Here is a 17243-nt window from a genome sequence, read left to right on the forward strand (position 1 = left end):
GAATGAAGATTCTTAAAAAAAAAAAAAAAACCTTTTCATATAGGAATCTTTGAAGCAAAAGCAAAGGATTATACCCTACTCATCACATGAAAAAAAAGCAAAGGAATAATATTGTAAATGTTTTATGAGTTGAATCATGTTTAGATGAAGTCTGCATTTACCACAATTAGAGTGAAATAAGCGGGTAATGTAAAGGTTAGAAATGTTTAATATATTTTCCAGATTTTCTGAGTTTCAACTGCTTAAATGAAAATATTTAGAGAAGACCAAGTCCTATGGGTGAGATCAAAATCTTAGATATTGGAAAGAAATGAGTTTTTCCCCTGTTCCCCACAGCATGTGCACAGCCTATGGCCTTTGCTTACTGGCAGAATGTGGAGTGAACTTCATAGGCCCTGAGAATGTGGGTTTTTCTCACCAAAGTTAGCTGCAGATATTTTAAAAACAGCTTTCAAAACAGCAGATTCCATTTTTTATTAAAAAAAACCCCACGAGTTAGATTTAAGACAAATAAATTTATTACTCTAGGTGAAGACTTCTTAATCGTTCTTACTTAAAAAGACTTTTATCATAATAAAACCAATTCAAAGTGAATGGTTGGAAAGTAATCTCATTGCCAAGGTTCATCAAAAATGCAAAAAAATGTGATACGTTGATTGATTGTTTGATCAATTAATTTAGAGAAAGAATACAGCCACTCTGGATAAATCCTATGTACAGGGAACATTCTGCATTATTTATTCCTTGGAATAAGGAATAGACATTGGTCTTAGCCCACCTTGTATAGAACTAGTTTTGTAGTTCAGATTTGTAAAATTCCTGCAAAGCAAAGTAACAATGAAGAAAAACCTAGAGATTAGAAATAGGGAAGAACTCACCTTGCCTTGAACCATGATATTTCTATGAAGTAAAGTGAGTCATACTTCCTTGAGCCACTTGCAAACGCTTGTTTAAAAGTAAAAGGGCATCTGTAACTTTAAGAGGTAAAAAATACAGAGATGGTAAACACCACTACATAGTACAAATCTATAGCTCCCCAAACCTGTAATTTATACCTACTTACATTCCGGTAACTTTGAAATGAGTTTACAGTTTATTTGAACATGTACCAAATGTAATTTACTTGGAGCTACAGAACAATCCAGAGTAGATTTGTTAGGCCAGGCTCTGAACCACCAAATAAGAAAATTTGTCATATGAGTTGCTGGCATAGTCTTAACTCTGTAGCAGAGCACACTAAACTGTGATAATTTTTCTTTGGTCATTTTCGGCTCTTAATATCATTTTGATGGTTGATGTAAGAGCTAATTCTCTTTCTCCTTTGATCACAGAAAGTTGAATTTTTAGTGATTATAATTTTTAAGGATTTTTTTCTTTGATGGAAGCATAAAGAAGGTCAGAGCTTTAATTCTGTCCATTAAAGTGGGACAGAGCCTTGACTTAAAAGAGAAGACAGTCACTGCGAAGGAGGGCACCAGCCTAGTGGCCTGTAATGGACATTATTTTCTGGTAGATGGTTGAGTTCTCTGTGACTTCAATCTTATCCTTTTTTTTTTCTGGCATCTTTGGCCATTTCCGTCACCTTTCTCAAATTTAAAATCATTATGGGCACTGTTTTAGTCATTTCTGCCATTCTTTTCCCCAATATTTTGTCCTTCTAACATATTCTATGCTTTATCCCCACTACCTGTGTTCTTCCTTCAGCAGGCTTTTCCCTCTTACCCACACCTTGTTATTCCTCAGGGCCATTTCCACTCTGCCTACCACAGTGTTGCTGGGTTTGCTCCTCTCCACTAAGGTGCATGTTGTCTTGCACACTGCGTGGCCCTTTCTCACCATGCAGTGAGTTAAACAAACGTGCAAAGCACCCAGTACTTGCAGGCCTTTCTCAGGATCATCCCGAGTTCATTCTTTCCACATACTAACTCTCTTTATAAGAACTTGTGATTGTCACAACCTGTTTGGCAGCTACTTCATGGGGTAAACTAAATGGCAATTATACATTTCTTCTGTAATCTGCCATTTTGTATGCATGCTTTTGGGAAGCATTGTATTTTTTAAAACACTCCAGCTGGCAGGAAACTGATAACCAACAGTTTCTGCACATTACTGCCATGATTGTGCTTCCCAATATTTTAAGTTAGGAGTTAAATGACAATCCTAATCAGTTTTGCAGTTGCCTTTATTGTGATGTCTTGGTGTATCACTGTCAGAAACACTTAGAATCTGGAGCTGAGACAATGAAAAAAATATGTATGTTTTTAAAAAGTAATGCTTTCAGGAAGCCTGATTCTAACTCCAAAATGTAATCGAAGAATTAAATCACATTTTGAGTTCAGCGGAAACTTTCCCTAGTTAAGATCTTTCTATTCTTATCTTGGTACTTAAAAGCGTTGTTCTTTCTTGCAAATCTTGCTAAAGTCTGAAACCTTTCTAACATGCTGGGACTATTGTCTGCCTGAGGAAAAAACTCTAAAACTATCTATAATTAGTAGGTCCTATTGTGAAACACCACCAGCATACTTACAGGATCCTTGGTCTGCAGATTTAAAGACTGGTTATAAAGCGTAAAGAAGGAGTTCAGGAGAAAAATGTCTTGACATTGCAAGTCTATTTCCATGTTTTTTTTGTTTTTATTTTTTCTGAAAAAGGCAATCCTACTACAGATGAGAAATGTAACACTGAAATCCAATGTGAAAGTATGCAGGTTTCTAAGAAGCTTAAATTTTATATTTAACTTCATCAAGGTCACTCTCATTTTCCTATTTTATATGCTGCATCTCAAACATGCTCATGAATAGTCATCTCTATAATCAAAGAATGACACTAGTCATGTCATCAGAGTTTGTCTTTTTAAGTACGACAGCCACAGTGCTTAGAAAAATATAATGTCACCTTAACCACAGCATGATGTTGAACCCATTGGCTATATGCACATAGTGGGCTGCAGGAGAATCTGGACCAATACCCAGTGGTCTGCGGGCTCAGGGCACATGTGGCCTGTTAGAGAGAAGCCCAGCTCATGGAGTTTAAAATCTGAAGTGATGTAGTGATGTAGCTGCCCAGCTACCACAGGCTACAAATGATGCTGGGCCCTGAGGGCACTCCTGCTAAAAACCTGCAAGTTCTGTTCTGACCTCTCATCTACTTTCGTGTTTTTCCCAGATTCTTTCATTTTTAAACAAATGTAAGTATTAATGGTTGCATTGAAAGAATCCAGACCAGGCTTTGAAGACCTTTCCTTCATGCTTCAAGCTTCTGCTGTGGTCCTGTGTTCTAGTACATGAGAAGCACATGCAGAAAGCAGAAGACTCTCTTGCCGTGCAATAATATATGAAAGATGACCAGTGACAATTCGTCTTTCTTTCCCTGGTCCTTTCTGGTTGCAAAATAACGCATCCCCCTTTCAATGCCACAGTGCAACACTCCCTGATAAAACCAACACTGAGTCGTGAGTGGCTAAGGAAGGTTTATTCTTTCTGGTCATGGGTACTGGTGAGAGAAGTATCCAGCCCTGCCTTGTGCGAGCCATGTGGCATGCCAACCAGTCATGCCAGGCCAAGGTCCATGAGAACCCGGGGAAATTTTCTCCCAAGGTCTCTAAAATATGTGAGGGAGACTGAGACTGAGACTGAGTATACTCTTGTCTCCATGTACAGAAGAGGCTGACTTTTCTACAGGGGTTTTGTCAGTCAGGATACGGATAGATCTACAGCTAAATTTCTTTTAATGTTTGCTTTTAAATTTTGCAATCTACTCTTTTAGTATTAATAACCTTAAAAAGAGAAAATGCAAGTTTAATAAAAAATAAAATACTACATATTTGTTTCTCAACAGAGTTGATGATAGACACATAACCTGTACAGAAGGTTTTGACATTTATCATCCATCATACGAGTGTACTGATTTTATGGAAACTTGAAAACTGGAAAACACACATGTGCTCAGGAAATATCAGCACTTATTTGTTTAGTTAGCCGCTGACAGGAGCTAGAACCGAGTCATGAAGTCTACTTCAGGTTCTACAGCTGAGATTGAAAACTTCTAGCCTATCTCTGAAGTAATGGTGGACATGTCTCCCAGCTTATCCCTGGGCGAGCGGGCAGGTCTGCTTTCAGACCACAGCTGAAAGGGGCTGGAGCTGATTTATAAGGTCCTTTCAAGGTCCACAGTGGAACTGAAGACAGCAGGTCAGCCTGCTGGGGCACCGATGAGCATGTTTTTCTCTGGGTTCTGGAGACTGGAGGCAGGCAGGACTGCCCTCAAGCCTGGCTAGGAGGGGTTGGGGACAAGATTTGGGGTCCTTTCTGGATCTACTGTGGGATGTAGGTCAGCTGGCCTGTCTTCTGGGGCACATAGAGGCAGGCATCTCTCCAGGTCACTGGGTTGCCAGACTGCTCTCAGACCTCAGCTGAGAGGGGCTGGGGCTTATGTTCAAGGCTGTTTCAAGATCTGCTGTGGACCTGGGGTTGGCAAGCCTGCCTTAGGGACTCTCCAGCTGTGTCTCCCTCTGGGTGCTTGTGCAAGCAGGACTGATGTTGGGATACAGCTAATAGGGGCTAGGGCCAGTCACAGAGGTGTTTTAGGATTCACAGCTGGGATGGAGGTCAATGGCCTGTCTCTCGAGGCACTAGCATATGTGAAACTCTTTATGGGCCTCTTGGTGGATGGTTTTGGTAGCAGAACCAAGGTCAAATGGGGCTGTAGTCAAGCCCTTGGGGAAACAGGGCCATTTCTTGGTCTGCAGCACAAATCACAGTCTGTGAGTCTGCTACTTGGTTACAGGTCTATCCTCTCAAAAGGAACCTACTAGGTTTTGGGTTCTACTGGCATTTCACATACCCCTACCTCAATCCCAGGGCTTCTACAAAGGCACTTTTGTCCATAAGTGGCTGTGAAGTAATTGTTGGTTTGGGAAGATAGCAGCCAAGGGACCTCCTTTTCTATCAACTTGCTGGTGTCTCTCTCTTTTACAATGTGCCCGATGTTTACACTTGATTATTTCTATCAATACACTAGACAAATACTTATAAAGAAAAGGAGCTGTTCTCAAGAGCGGTAATATTGGACTGGTATTTCTCCAATTGAAAAACAACATTTCTAAGGGCATAATGACTACCAGCTGAAAGCTCTGTTAAAATAAATTTGTCCTGTCAAGACCCACTTAGTATTGAAAGTGAAAACAGATGACTTAGTCCTTTCTTTCTCTCTTTCTCTTTTCCTGTCTGTATTTAAAACCTTTGTTTATGTATTTATTCGTTTTTTCAAAAAACTTTTAAAGAGGAGTTCACAGCAGAAAGTTCACAGATTTCCCATGTACCCCCTGCTCTCACACATTCACAACCATCCCCATTATCAACATCCACCACCAGAGTGGCACATTTGTCAAAACTGATAAACCTACATTGATACATCATCACCTGAAGACTGTGGTTTGCATTAGGGTTCACTACTGGTATTGTTCCAGAGAGAAGGTGAGCTCCAGAGAGAAGGACTCACTCCTGCTTGGAAGGGACCTCACACCGTCATCCTCACGACGCCAATGGCTCTGAAGGTGGACAGCATTCCTGCTTGGATTCGTCACTCCTGCATCAAAAAGGCCAACAGAGCCCAGCTAGAAACATGGGTCCCCAGGCCTGGGTCAGGCCCCTTAAACCCATTCCATGGGTTTGGACAAATGTATAATAACAACGTGTATGAAACATTACAGTGTCATATGCAGACAGTAAACTGTTTCACTGACCTAAAAATCCTCTGTGTTCTGCCCATTCAGCATTCCCCCCCCACAATTCCTAGCAACCACTGATATTTTTACTGTCTCCATAGTTTTGCCTTTTCCAGAATGTCATGTAGCTGTAATCATACAATATGTATGATTTTTCACACTGACTTTGTTCAGTTAGACATATGCATTTAAGGTTCCTTTACGTCTTTTCATGGCTGAATACCTCCTTTCTTTTTAGCACTGAATATTATACCACTGTATGGACATAACACAGTTTATTTATCCATTCACTCACTGAAGTACATCTTGGTTGCTTCCAAGTTTACAAAATTATTAATAAAGTTATATCCATGTGCGGGTTTTTGTGTAGACGTAAGTTTTCAACTGTTTTGGGTAAATGCAATACTAAGAAGCACTGGATGGTATGAGAAGAGTATGTTTAGTTTTGTAAGAAACTGCTAAATTGTCTTCTAATGTGGATGTATTATTTTGCATTCCTATCATCAATGAATGATATTTCTCATTTCTTCACATCCTCACTGGCGTTTGGTATTGTCAGTGTTCCATATTTTGGCCATTCTAATAGGTGTATAGTACTATCTCAATGTTGCTTAATTTGCATTTCTCTGGTAATATCTAATGTGGGAAAAAAAGGAACTTTTAAAAATGCTTATTTGCATTCTGTATATCTTCTTTAGTGAGATGTTTGCAAGGTCCTTGGTCCATTTTCTAACTTGGTTGTTTATTTTCTTGTGGTTGAATTTTAAGAGTTCTGTGTGTGTTTTGGATGGCAATCCTCTATTCGGTGTGTCTTTTGAAAATATTTCCTCTCAGTCTGTGGCTTGTCTTCTTATTCCTTTGACATTGTCTATTGCAGAGTAGAAGTTTTCACTTTTAATGAAGGGCAGATTACCAAATTTTTCTTTCTTGGATAGTGCTTCTGCCACTGTAACTATGAAATCACTGTCATACCCAGGGTCATCTAGATTTTTTCCTTGTGTTATCTTCCAGGAGTTCCATAGTTTTTTGTTTTACATTTAGGTCTGTGATTCATTCTGAGCAAATTTTCATGATAAGACCTTTGTCTGAATTTATTTATTTTTTTTGCCTGTGAATATCTAGTTGTTCCAGCACCATTTGTTGAAAAAACTATCTTGGCTCAATTGTATTGTCTTGGCTTCTTTGTCAAAGATCAGATGACTATATTTATATGGGTTTATTTATGGGCTCTCTATTCTGTTCCATTGATCTATGTGTCTATTCTTTTGCTGATATCACACTGTCTGATTACTGTAGCTTTATAGTAAGTCTTAAAGTCAGGTAGTGGCAGTCCTTCAACTTTGTTCTTTTCCTTCAATATCTTGTTGACTATCCTGGGTCTTTTGCCTTTCCTCGTAAACTTTAGAGTCATTTTTTCAATAGTTATAACATAACTTGCTGGGATTTTGATTGGAATTGCCCTGAATCTATATATCTAGTTGGGAAATCTGACGTCTTGAAAGTATTGAGTCTTACCATCCATGAGTATGGACTACCTCTCCATTTACTTAGCTCTTTGATTTCTTTCATCAGAATTTGTTAAAGTTTTCTCATATAGATGTTGTACAAATTCTGTTAAATTTCTATGTTAGTATTTCATTTTGAGAGGGTAGTGATGTAAATGATATTGTGTTCTTAATTTCAAATTCCACTTTTTCATTGCTGATATATAAGAAAGCAATTTGCTTCTATATATTAACCTTATATCCTAAAACCTTGCTATAATTGCTTTTCCAGGAGTGTATTTTTGTCCATATTAAAAATTTTCAACATAGCTGATCATGTCATCTGTGAACAAAGACAGTTTTTCTTCTTCCTTTCCAACCTGTAGACACCTAGTTTCTTTTTCTTGTCTTATTGTATTAGCTAGGTTTTCTAGTATGATGCTAAAAAGGAGTGGTGAGAGGAGGCATCTTTGCCTTGTTCCTAATTTTACTGGGAGAACTTCTAGTGTCTCAACATTAACTACACTGTTATCTGTAGATTTGTGGTAGATATTCTTTATCAAGTTGAGGAAACCCTTCTTTATTCCTGGTCACTGAGAATTTTAACCACAAATGTGTGTTAGATTTTGAAAAATGCTTTTTCTGCACCTATGGAAATGATCATGTGGTTTTTCCTTGTTAGCCTGTTTATGTGATGGATTATATTAATCAATTTTCAAATGTTAAACTAGCCTTGCATTTCTGGTATAAGTCCCACTTGGTCTTGCTGTATAATTATTTCTATATATTGTTGGATTCAATTTGCTAATATTTTGTTGAGGATTTTTGCATCTATGTTTATAAGAGATGTTGGTCTGTTGTTTTCTTGGAATGTCTTTGATTTTGGTATTAGGGTGATGCTGGACTCATTGGATGAGTAAGAAAGTATTCCTTCTGCTTCTGTCTTCTGAAACAGAGTATAAAGAATTGATACAATTTCTTCCTTAAATGTTTGGTAGAATTCACTAGTGAATCTACCCGGACCTGGTGCTGTTTGTGAAGGTTATTAATTATTGGTTTAATCTAATAGATATAGCCTTAATACGATTGTGTATCTCATGTGAGTTTTGACAGATGTTATCTTTCAAGACATTGGTTTATTTCATCTAGGTTATCAATTTATGGGTATAGAGTTTCTCACAGTATTCTTACAGTATCCTTTTACTGCCCATCAGATTTGTAGTGATGTTCTGTCTTTCATTTCTGATATTAGTAATTTGTGTCCTTTGTCTAATCAGCTTTTGATTTTATTGATTTTTTTCTATATTGGCTTTTTAATTTCAATTTTATTGATTCCCTCTGTAATTCTGATTTATTTTCTTCTGCTTACTTTGGATTTAGATTGCTTCTTTGTCTAGTTTTCTAATGTGAAAGTTTAGATTATTGACTTTAGACCTTTTTTCCTTTATAATATATGCTGTCAATATTGTAAATTTTGCAATAAGATCTAATTTTGCTGTATTACACAAATGTTGATAAGTTGTATTTGCATTTTCAGTTAGTTGAAAATATTTTTTATATTCTCTAATTTTCTTCTTTGATCCATGTGTTACACAGAAATATGTTGTTTAATATTTAATTATTATGGGGTTTTCCAGTTATCTTTGTTACTGATTTCTAATTTAGTCCTGTTTTAGTTGGCTAGTAATTATTTTAACAAATATGTGCCTAAGATGAAGCTGAATGAGTGCTATTACAGAAGCTGTATTACATTTCACACAGTGAAACATCTTTGAATTTATATCAAGCACCTGTTATTCTAAACTAATTGCGCATATGTTTTATTTGCAATTTTTTTGTGCATACATGAAAAGTTAACTGATCCTTAGTGAAATGTTAGCTTCATTAGCAGAAGAACTTGGCAAATAGTTAAATGATTACACTTTTAATCAGTGACACCAGATACTTCAAATATAAAATCAGTTAAAGTAAAACCAAAAATTATTTGATTTATTAACTCTATTTATGAACCTAAAGTTTGAACTTTTTTTCTGTCAAAAATTAAATATCTGGCATAACTTGTGAATGCTATTGTAAATTAAATTAAAATTCAACATGGAAAGTAGAAATTATTTGTTTTTGTGCTTATACTATGAATATAAGTTTTACTGAAGCGTAGTGTGGAAAGAAAATGAACAATGTTCTAAACTAAATTAAGAAACCTATAGAGCAGAAATGTATGTGTAATTAGCTGTAGCACAGAGGCCATCATTACAACCAATCACACAGGATACAAGATGCTACCAATTGAAACCGAATTTGCAGTTAACAAAATTTTCTATATGCTTATACCTAATTTTCTGTATATTTATTCTATATATTTATAAAGATTTCTATATATTTATACCTGAACTACAACATTGCTTCTGATGAAGTGGTGTTGAATTAAAATAATAAAATAATGAATAAATAAATAAATAAAACTTCAGTCTTACAGTCTGAGCTTTCTTTCTTTGCTGTTCATTATCAATCCAATTTTAGAAAATGTGTGAGCCTTTATGAAGGATTAGTTTAAAATCACAATAAGTGCCCTCTGTGGTACTGAACATATTTTGGAAACAAGTCCCTTACATTTTGGTTGTATTTTGTTCAAAACTGGTTGAAAATTTTTAACTAAATAATTGGACACATTGAGCACCAAACAACTTTGTCTTTCAAAGCTTTTAGTAAATTGTAATCATCGAGGATAAAATTTGCTAACAGGGAGAGAGTGCTCTTTATTCCTACAAAAGCACAGAAGCAGAGAACACATCCGGCCAGGGGAGATCAGAGAGTCTACATGAAATGCTTTTGGCATTTGCTATACTTTGGATAATCTTGACTTAAAGGAAGAATATTTTAATGATGATGCTATTTTTAATTAGAAAATTTCTATTCTAAACCAGCATATAATAAAAAAGAAAAGATCACAATTTTGGACCATCTAAAATTAGCCACAATATTCCAAGAAATAATAGAGATAAATTTTCATGAACTTTGTGTTATTAAATATTTATTGAAGAAATATTTATTGAAAAATACTTATTGAACTAACCCAGAGCTGTGCGTGGTGATGTGTGCCTCTAGTCCCAGCTATCCGGGAGGCTGAGCGGGGAGGACCCCTTGAACATGGGACAGTGAGCCTTGATTGCACCATACTCTCCAGCCTGGGCCACAGAGCGAGACCTTGTCAAAAACAAACAAACAAACAAACAATGATACTCAGACTGCAGTATCCTTTTTAATATAAAATAATTTTGAGACTATCCTTCATTTAGCAGAATTTTATCTGAATTTATCAGATACCTCAGCACCCATAGAAAGTTTATTTTCTCCTTTAAAAAATACTATGCTTTTCAAAGAAGAGTCAACTAAATGTGTCAACAATTTCAAATGTATTAACCATAAATACATACAGAAGAATAGTGCAGGTAATTTTGTGAAAAACATTTTAACCCAATAAGGTTATATTGAAATTACTGACTCCAGAAAAATACTAGAGACATGAAACTCATTAAAGCATGAACTATATTCCAAGCTTTGCATATATATTTATTTAATTTACACAATCACTATAAAATTTTACCCCACTGTATACACATACACGCAAGTGTATGGAAACAAGTGTATTTTAAAAATAGATTCAGAACAGAACTGTTGTATAGGCCAATATAATAATGTAGTAAGACCACATTATCAGTCAATCAATAAATATATCAGAAGTGTTCATCTGAATGATCGCACAGGTCCCACAGTTTGGGCGGTGAGTAGGACCCGGGTCTGCTGCTGGCCGCCTCTGTGCGCTTGGCTCTTCAGGCCCGCAGTGCACAGGGCTCGTACTCTGCTGTGTTGTCTTCTCTCTGCCTTGGCTGCGCAGTATCAAAGCCCTCCCTATTTATGGGGAAACCTCTACCTCGTGAATCTTGGAATCCCACCTCCCACCACAGCAGGTGAAAACGTCAGATGCTGGCTTTCCAGCCTTCTGTGCACTTAGGGCCAAAGCCTGTGTTAGGCTTGGCCTCAGAGTCCCGCACCACGGAGCTTGCAGCGGGAGCCAGTGACTCAGAGGTGGGAAAGCAAAGATGTCGTTACCCGGGGGCACATGGGGACTGCTGCAGTGGTCCTGGCGTCCAGTGTGCAAGGACAGCGCAGGTATTGCTCCAGCAGTGGTGCTCAGAGGCCAATCCCCCTTACCCTCCAGCAAACCCCCAGCCAAAGCCTAAGTGGAAGCGTGGGAGCCCAGCAGGAGGCGCAGAGGCAGCAGCTGCGGAAGCTGGTGCGGGTGGGCCGGTGTGCCACGCTCTTCGCTGCCCTGGCCGTGTTGACAGACTTGGCTGTGACCGTGGCTCCTGCTCAGCCCTCCTTTTTGCTGCTTATTTTCTAAGTCTGGTTCTCCTGGCTGTTGTGGGATTCTGGAATCAGCCATCAACCCAACATTTCGTTTTGTTGTTGTGAATAATTTCCTTTTCTGCTCTAATCGGCCAGAGTTTCTGCGCTCATACTGAAGAGCCATGGCTGCTATTACCTCCAAGGACATACACCAGTGTCAAGCCAAGAGGTCTAAGGCTGTGCTTGGGCTTGGACCACGGTGGGTGTCCCGGCTCTACAGAGGACTCATATGAAGAACTTTTCAAACTGGAAACAGTAACTCAGCAGGAAGTAGGAGTGCTTCAACCCTGAAAATAGCATGGAGACCAGGGAACAACACAAGTGTCATCCTGATATCAACTGGGGTGTCCTGGTCTGTTTAGATTCACATGAAATCAGATCGTGGCCATAACATGTAAAATGCAAATCTAGCATCCTGGTCCTTCTGGGATTTGATTTTCTTGATTACTTTTGTTTCGTGTGCCCACTTTTACCTAGGTAGTATGTTTGAACATTTACATTTGTTTAACAAAACGTATGATACACTAGGCTTTACCAATAAGAACTACATATTCAGCCCTCTGAATTAGGTATTACTACTATCCCCATTTTACAAATGAGGAACTTGAAGTTTAAGAAATAATTTTCTGAGTCACAAAATTACTGACAGAGTGACAGAGTGAGTGGTCTGAGGGCAAAGCCCAGGCTCTACGCAACTGGCTGGCACCACCCGTGCTGGACCTGCTATCCTTTTCTATCCCTTATCTTTTTCCCTAAAGTATGGACAACAGGAGGTTATGTCTGCAAGAGACTTTAAGTTTTGAGGAAAAGACTTGTGTCTGTGTGGGAGGGTCAGGAGAATGCGTTATTAAGCATTGCTATACCACACCAAAGAATGAGCAAGCAAACAAGACAGGGCAACAACAAGATCCTTTCGGTTAGATTTTAGACCCCCATATCCCTGAAATGTCCTTGGTCATTTCTGCTGGCCAAATCCTTTCGTAGGATATTTGCTTCTACTTTCTTGCTGAGCTTTTCCAAATTTTCTCCCTCCGAGAAACCCCAATTAATTACTCTGATTATAGTGATAGAATTGATCTTATTTCTTCACTTTCTGAGCCATGTCCTGAGGTTTATTTTTTCCTGAGTGACTTATCCTTGAACTGGTTAAACCAAAAGCTATCCTGAAAGTAATGGTGCCTCTCCCTAATAGGCAGACAGAATTATAGTTATACATTCAAGGGCTTTTCTCTCTCCTATACTAGCCTAGACTACTAGGCAAACAATAAAATGGAATGAAATGAAATAGAATAAATAAACAAAGACCAAGTAAAAGCTAGTATGAATACCCAGGCAATGAGAATCCCACAGACAGGTCCAGTTGAGTAGGTAGAATCGGGGGTGAGGAGAATGAATGGAGGACTTGTAGGAGGGTGAAGGTGGCCGGGGGTGGAGTCTTAGGATTCCTCACGAATGGACCTCTCTCTCCAGGGTGGTGGAGACCACAACATGATTCTCTGTCCTAAAGCAGCTGCACATCTAAACCAAAGCCAACAGCATGTCAAATAGGAATGGACTTAGGCGGAAGTACTCAGAGAGGTAGCAGAAGGCCAATTCTGGCTGGACAGAGAAGCCAGCCAATACCAGCCACAAAGCTACTCAACAGCTGGTCCAAACAGTGCTAGAGTGCATTGTCCAGCAACGAAGCCACAGAGAGAAATAGCCAGGGCTGTGAGCTTCCCATGACACTCCCCAGACCAAACCGTGGCTACACTTGAGTTAAAGTTGAGTAAGAATAAGTGCAGTAAATGTATCCATCCTGCAGTTATTTTTATCCCTTTATTTCATAGTAATGTTACTTTTGAGAAATTCTAATTGATATCAGCAAAACCACATTGAAGAAGAATTTTCTATGTTGCATAAGAGCTCTGGGTAAAACAGAACATCCCCCAGGGGCTGTGATGGTGAATGCAGGCAAAGGTGAGTGGAGATGGCTGGCAGGTGGCAGGAGACAAAGGACGGGGCAAAATGAGAAGGAGGGAGGATGTAGAGAAGGGGAGCCAGGCAGAGGGAGAGAAAGGCATTGACCCAGGAGTGGGAAGCAGGGTGCTGGTGGATTTTTCGATTCCTTTCTCTACTGGGATCTCAGCTTCCTACTCAGATTTTTGCTACAGCAGTGGAGCATGTGTTTATGCTGAAGCAGCCACATATGACCAAACAAGGAAGGACTAACCAGTGACCTTACAGAACTAGATTGACTAGTTAGCTTAGCTCAGTGAGGAAAACTAGAAAGAAAGGCCAAGGTGCTTACCCTCTCAAGCAAGGTGTAACATTGGCTTTCTATGTGGTGTTAGGAAATGTCTGCGGGTCTCACTCACTGGAGATGCCACTGCAATTAGTAGGTATGGTCACATTTGTTAAATTCTGTGCTCCCCTTTCAATATGCTAATTGTAACCCTATTAAGAAATGCTGGAAAAAGCATATTAACAAGATTTGAGGTGAGAGTGGAGAAAGAAAAGTAAGAAAGAAGAGATATAGGGGAGAGAAGAGAAAGGGAAATGTATGGGGTGAAACATTACACGTTGATGGATGCTTTGCCATGCATTGCTAGTCAGTCACGGTGCTGAAAATAGGACCATGAATCATTTCTGTTGTAGACTTTAAATAAGGATGGGAGAGAGGGCAAAGGGAAGGGAAAACAGTGGAGAGACAGGCAAGAGAAGCACAAACACAGGCTGTGCACATCACCATTTCCCTCACCACACTGCAATTGAGCCCTTCCTCCTGGACTGTACCTGCTCCTTTCTCTACCTTCCCTGTGTCCAGGCCTTTTGGAGGCAGGTATTAAAGCCGTTATAACATGTATCTGGGATTTAATTTTTTTATTCAAATATGGTGAGGCCAACAGGTCAGGAGATGACTGCCTTTGAAAAGAGAGTTTGTGACTCACAGTTCCCCGGAGGAGGGGGCACACCACACCTCAAAGAGCCACAGGAAGCACCAGAGCCAGTCAGGAGCCAGAGGTAGGGTTGACAGGTGGGTGGGTGGGTATTGGTAGGGGTGGGGAGCCCTTTTGTGGTTTCTCAGTAAAGGAAAGGGTGAGGCAGAGTAAGCAGCTGAGCAGACTAAGAATTGGATAGTTTGAATAATTTCACCAAGCTCTGGGATATATGGGGGTCTCCAGTTGTCCACTTCTGGGCTCTGGGTGATTTAAGGCAGGGGAATAGTGTCCCAGACTGCAGACATCTGATAAGAGGAGGCAGGTGGAGGATACGGACTTCGGATTGGTTAGCTGCATATCAAAGGCATGACCATGGGGGAAAGTTGTCTGTTATCTCTGGGAATTAGCTGATGCTGGGAGAGGCAGCTCCTCTCTAGGTCTTGAAGGCCCCAAGATGTCAAAACATCATTAAATGTAAAATGTAAAAAAATGTGACGAATACAGAGATTACGGCAGAAACAGAAAGATGCTCAGGCAGACACTCAATGTGGAAAATCCTTGTTTCTCCTCTTGGCTCTCTGAAGTAGGCAGGTGCTCATTCCTAGTCGCCTGCCGTCTGGCTCCAGTGCGGCTAGCCAAGTTCATGGGTATCAGGTTGCCAGATTCAGCTGCCTTATTGATGGCACTGGTGACACTTAAACCTCAGAACACTTTTTTTCAGTTTTCCTCACTTCATTCATGCAATATATATTTCTTGAGTAGCAAGGGATTGAGTAGGCACTGGGGCTAAGCCATAGGTTGATTAAACTGATGGTCCCAGTTCACACGTTCCCTAGCTCTACTACCTTTATAAAGTGACTTTCCAGCTCCGTTCACTGAGAGCTGGAATCTGTTACCCTGGTTTGGCTTTGTACTTTGCAGTGGCCAAAAGAATTCAGCACAAGTCATGTGCTGGTGCTGAGCCTAGGCCTCAAGAAGTCTTTACCTGCTTCAGTGCTGTTTCCTAGAACTTCCCCTCCACCATGAAGACAAGTCCAAGCAAGCCTGCTGGAAGATGAGAGACCAGATGGAGCAGAGATAAATTGTCCTTGCTGAGGGCATCCTCATGAGCTAGCCCCTGTCCATCTGCTGATTGCGGATGCATGCACAAGCCCAGCCAGCATCAGCAGCAGGACTGCCCAACCAGTCCTATACTCTTGAACAAAAATAGATGTGTAATACTGTATGCCACAGAAGGATTTAGTGCTGTTTGATATGCAGCATCATTTGGGGGCAGTAGAAAACAGATATAAAATATGTAGGTGAAAGAGAGAGGACTGATCCACAAGTGTTTCCAAAACAATACTGGAGACAGGTATTTTCAGACCACAGTAGAAAGTGTGGGCTTGATGTTATCATATAGAAGAGGTTTCTAACTCAGAATGGATGGTCAGAAGAACTTTCTGAAGAAGTTGAGGTCTGAGACCAAAGGAGAAATGGAAAATAGCTACAGAAGGAAGGTGGCTTAAATGTCAATGCAGCAAGAGGGATGGTCAGGGTTCTCTAGAGGGACGGAACTAATAGGATAGATGTATATGTAAAGTGGAGTTTATTAAGGAGTATTGACCCATGCAATCACAAGATGATGTTCCACAATAGGCCATCTGCAAGCTGAAGAGCAAGGAAGCCAATCTGAGTCCCAAAGCTAAAGAACTTGGAGCCAAATGTTCGAGGGCAGGAAGCATTCAACAAGGGAGAAAGATGGAGGCCAGAAGACTAAACAAGTCTAGTGTTTCCATGTTCTTTTGCTTGCCTTTATTCTGGCTGAGTTGGCTGCTGATTAGATGGTGCCCATCCAGATTGAAGGTGTGTCTGCCTCTCCCACTCCACTGACTTAAATGTTAATCTCCTTTGCCAACACCCTCACAGACACACCCAGGAACAATACTTTGCATCCTTCAATCCAATCAAGTTAACACTCAATATTAACCATCACAGATGGGTATATAGGTTCATGGGTGAGAGGGAAAATGCTGAGGGACTGCCAGGACTTCAGGGTGGCTGGAGTTAATTGTGTGTGTGTGCGTGTGTGTACGTGTGTACGTATGCATCTGCGGGGGGTTGGTCAACATTGAAGCAAGGACCTGTCAGGTCATCTTGGGACTTATGTCATGGTTTATTCATAAGTCGGTGGAAAACCACTGAAGACTTTTCAGCAAGACAGTGGCACAATTCAATTTACATTTTGAACCACCTTTCTGCAAAGGTAGAGCGTTGATTGGAAATAGTGTCACTAGGACCTGAGAAGCCAATAAAGAGGTCTTTAATTGAGATAATCAATGCCTGATATAAGGCATTGTCTTGGTGATAGATAAACATAGGGGGTAAAATTCATTTGCAAAACATATAAAACTTGCAAAACTAGTCAAATAACTTATAAACATTTTTAAAAGGAAAAATGATACATTTCATTATGATCAATCCAAATATTACCAACTCCTCTGATTCTTCTCTCTAGCAAACTTGATCTCAGGACAGGCATGTTTTAAATAAAGGCTGAGCTAACACCTGCTAGAGTGAAATCCTTCTGTCTGGCTTCTCGTGGCTATTATCTGCATCATTAAATGGTGGCTGTCACATTACTTTGGCAGTTCTCTGGCTTTATGCTCCAAAGACTTGCTGAGACAAATGTCAATCTCAGGTCCTCAGACACTATAGGAACCTGCC

Source organism: Pongo abelii, chromosome 12 (genome assembly GCF_028885655.2).
Source record: "Pongo abelii isolate AG06213 chromosome 12, NHGRI_mPonAbe1-v2.0_pri, whole genome shotgun sequence".
In the NCBI taxonomy this organism is placed as follows: Eukaryota; Metazoa; Chordata; class Mammalia; order Primates; family Hominidae; genus Pongo; species Pongo abelii.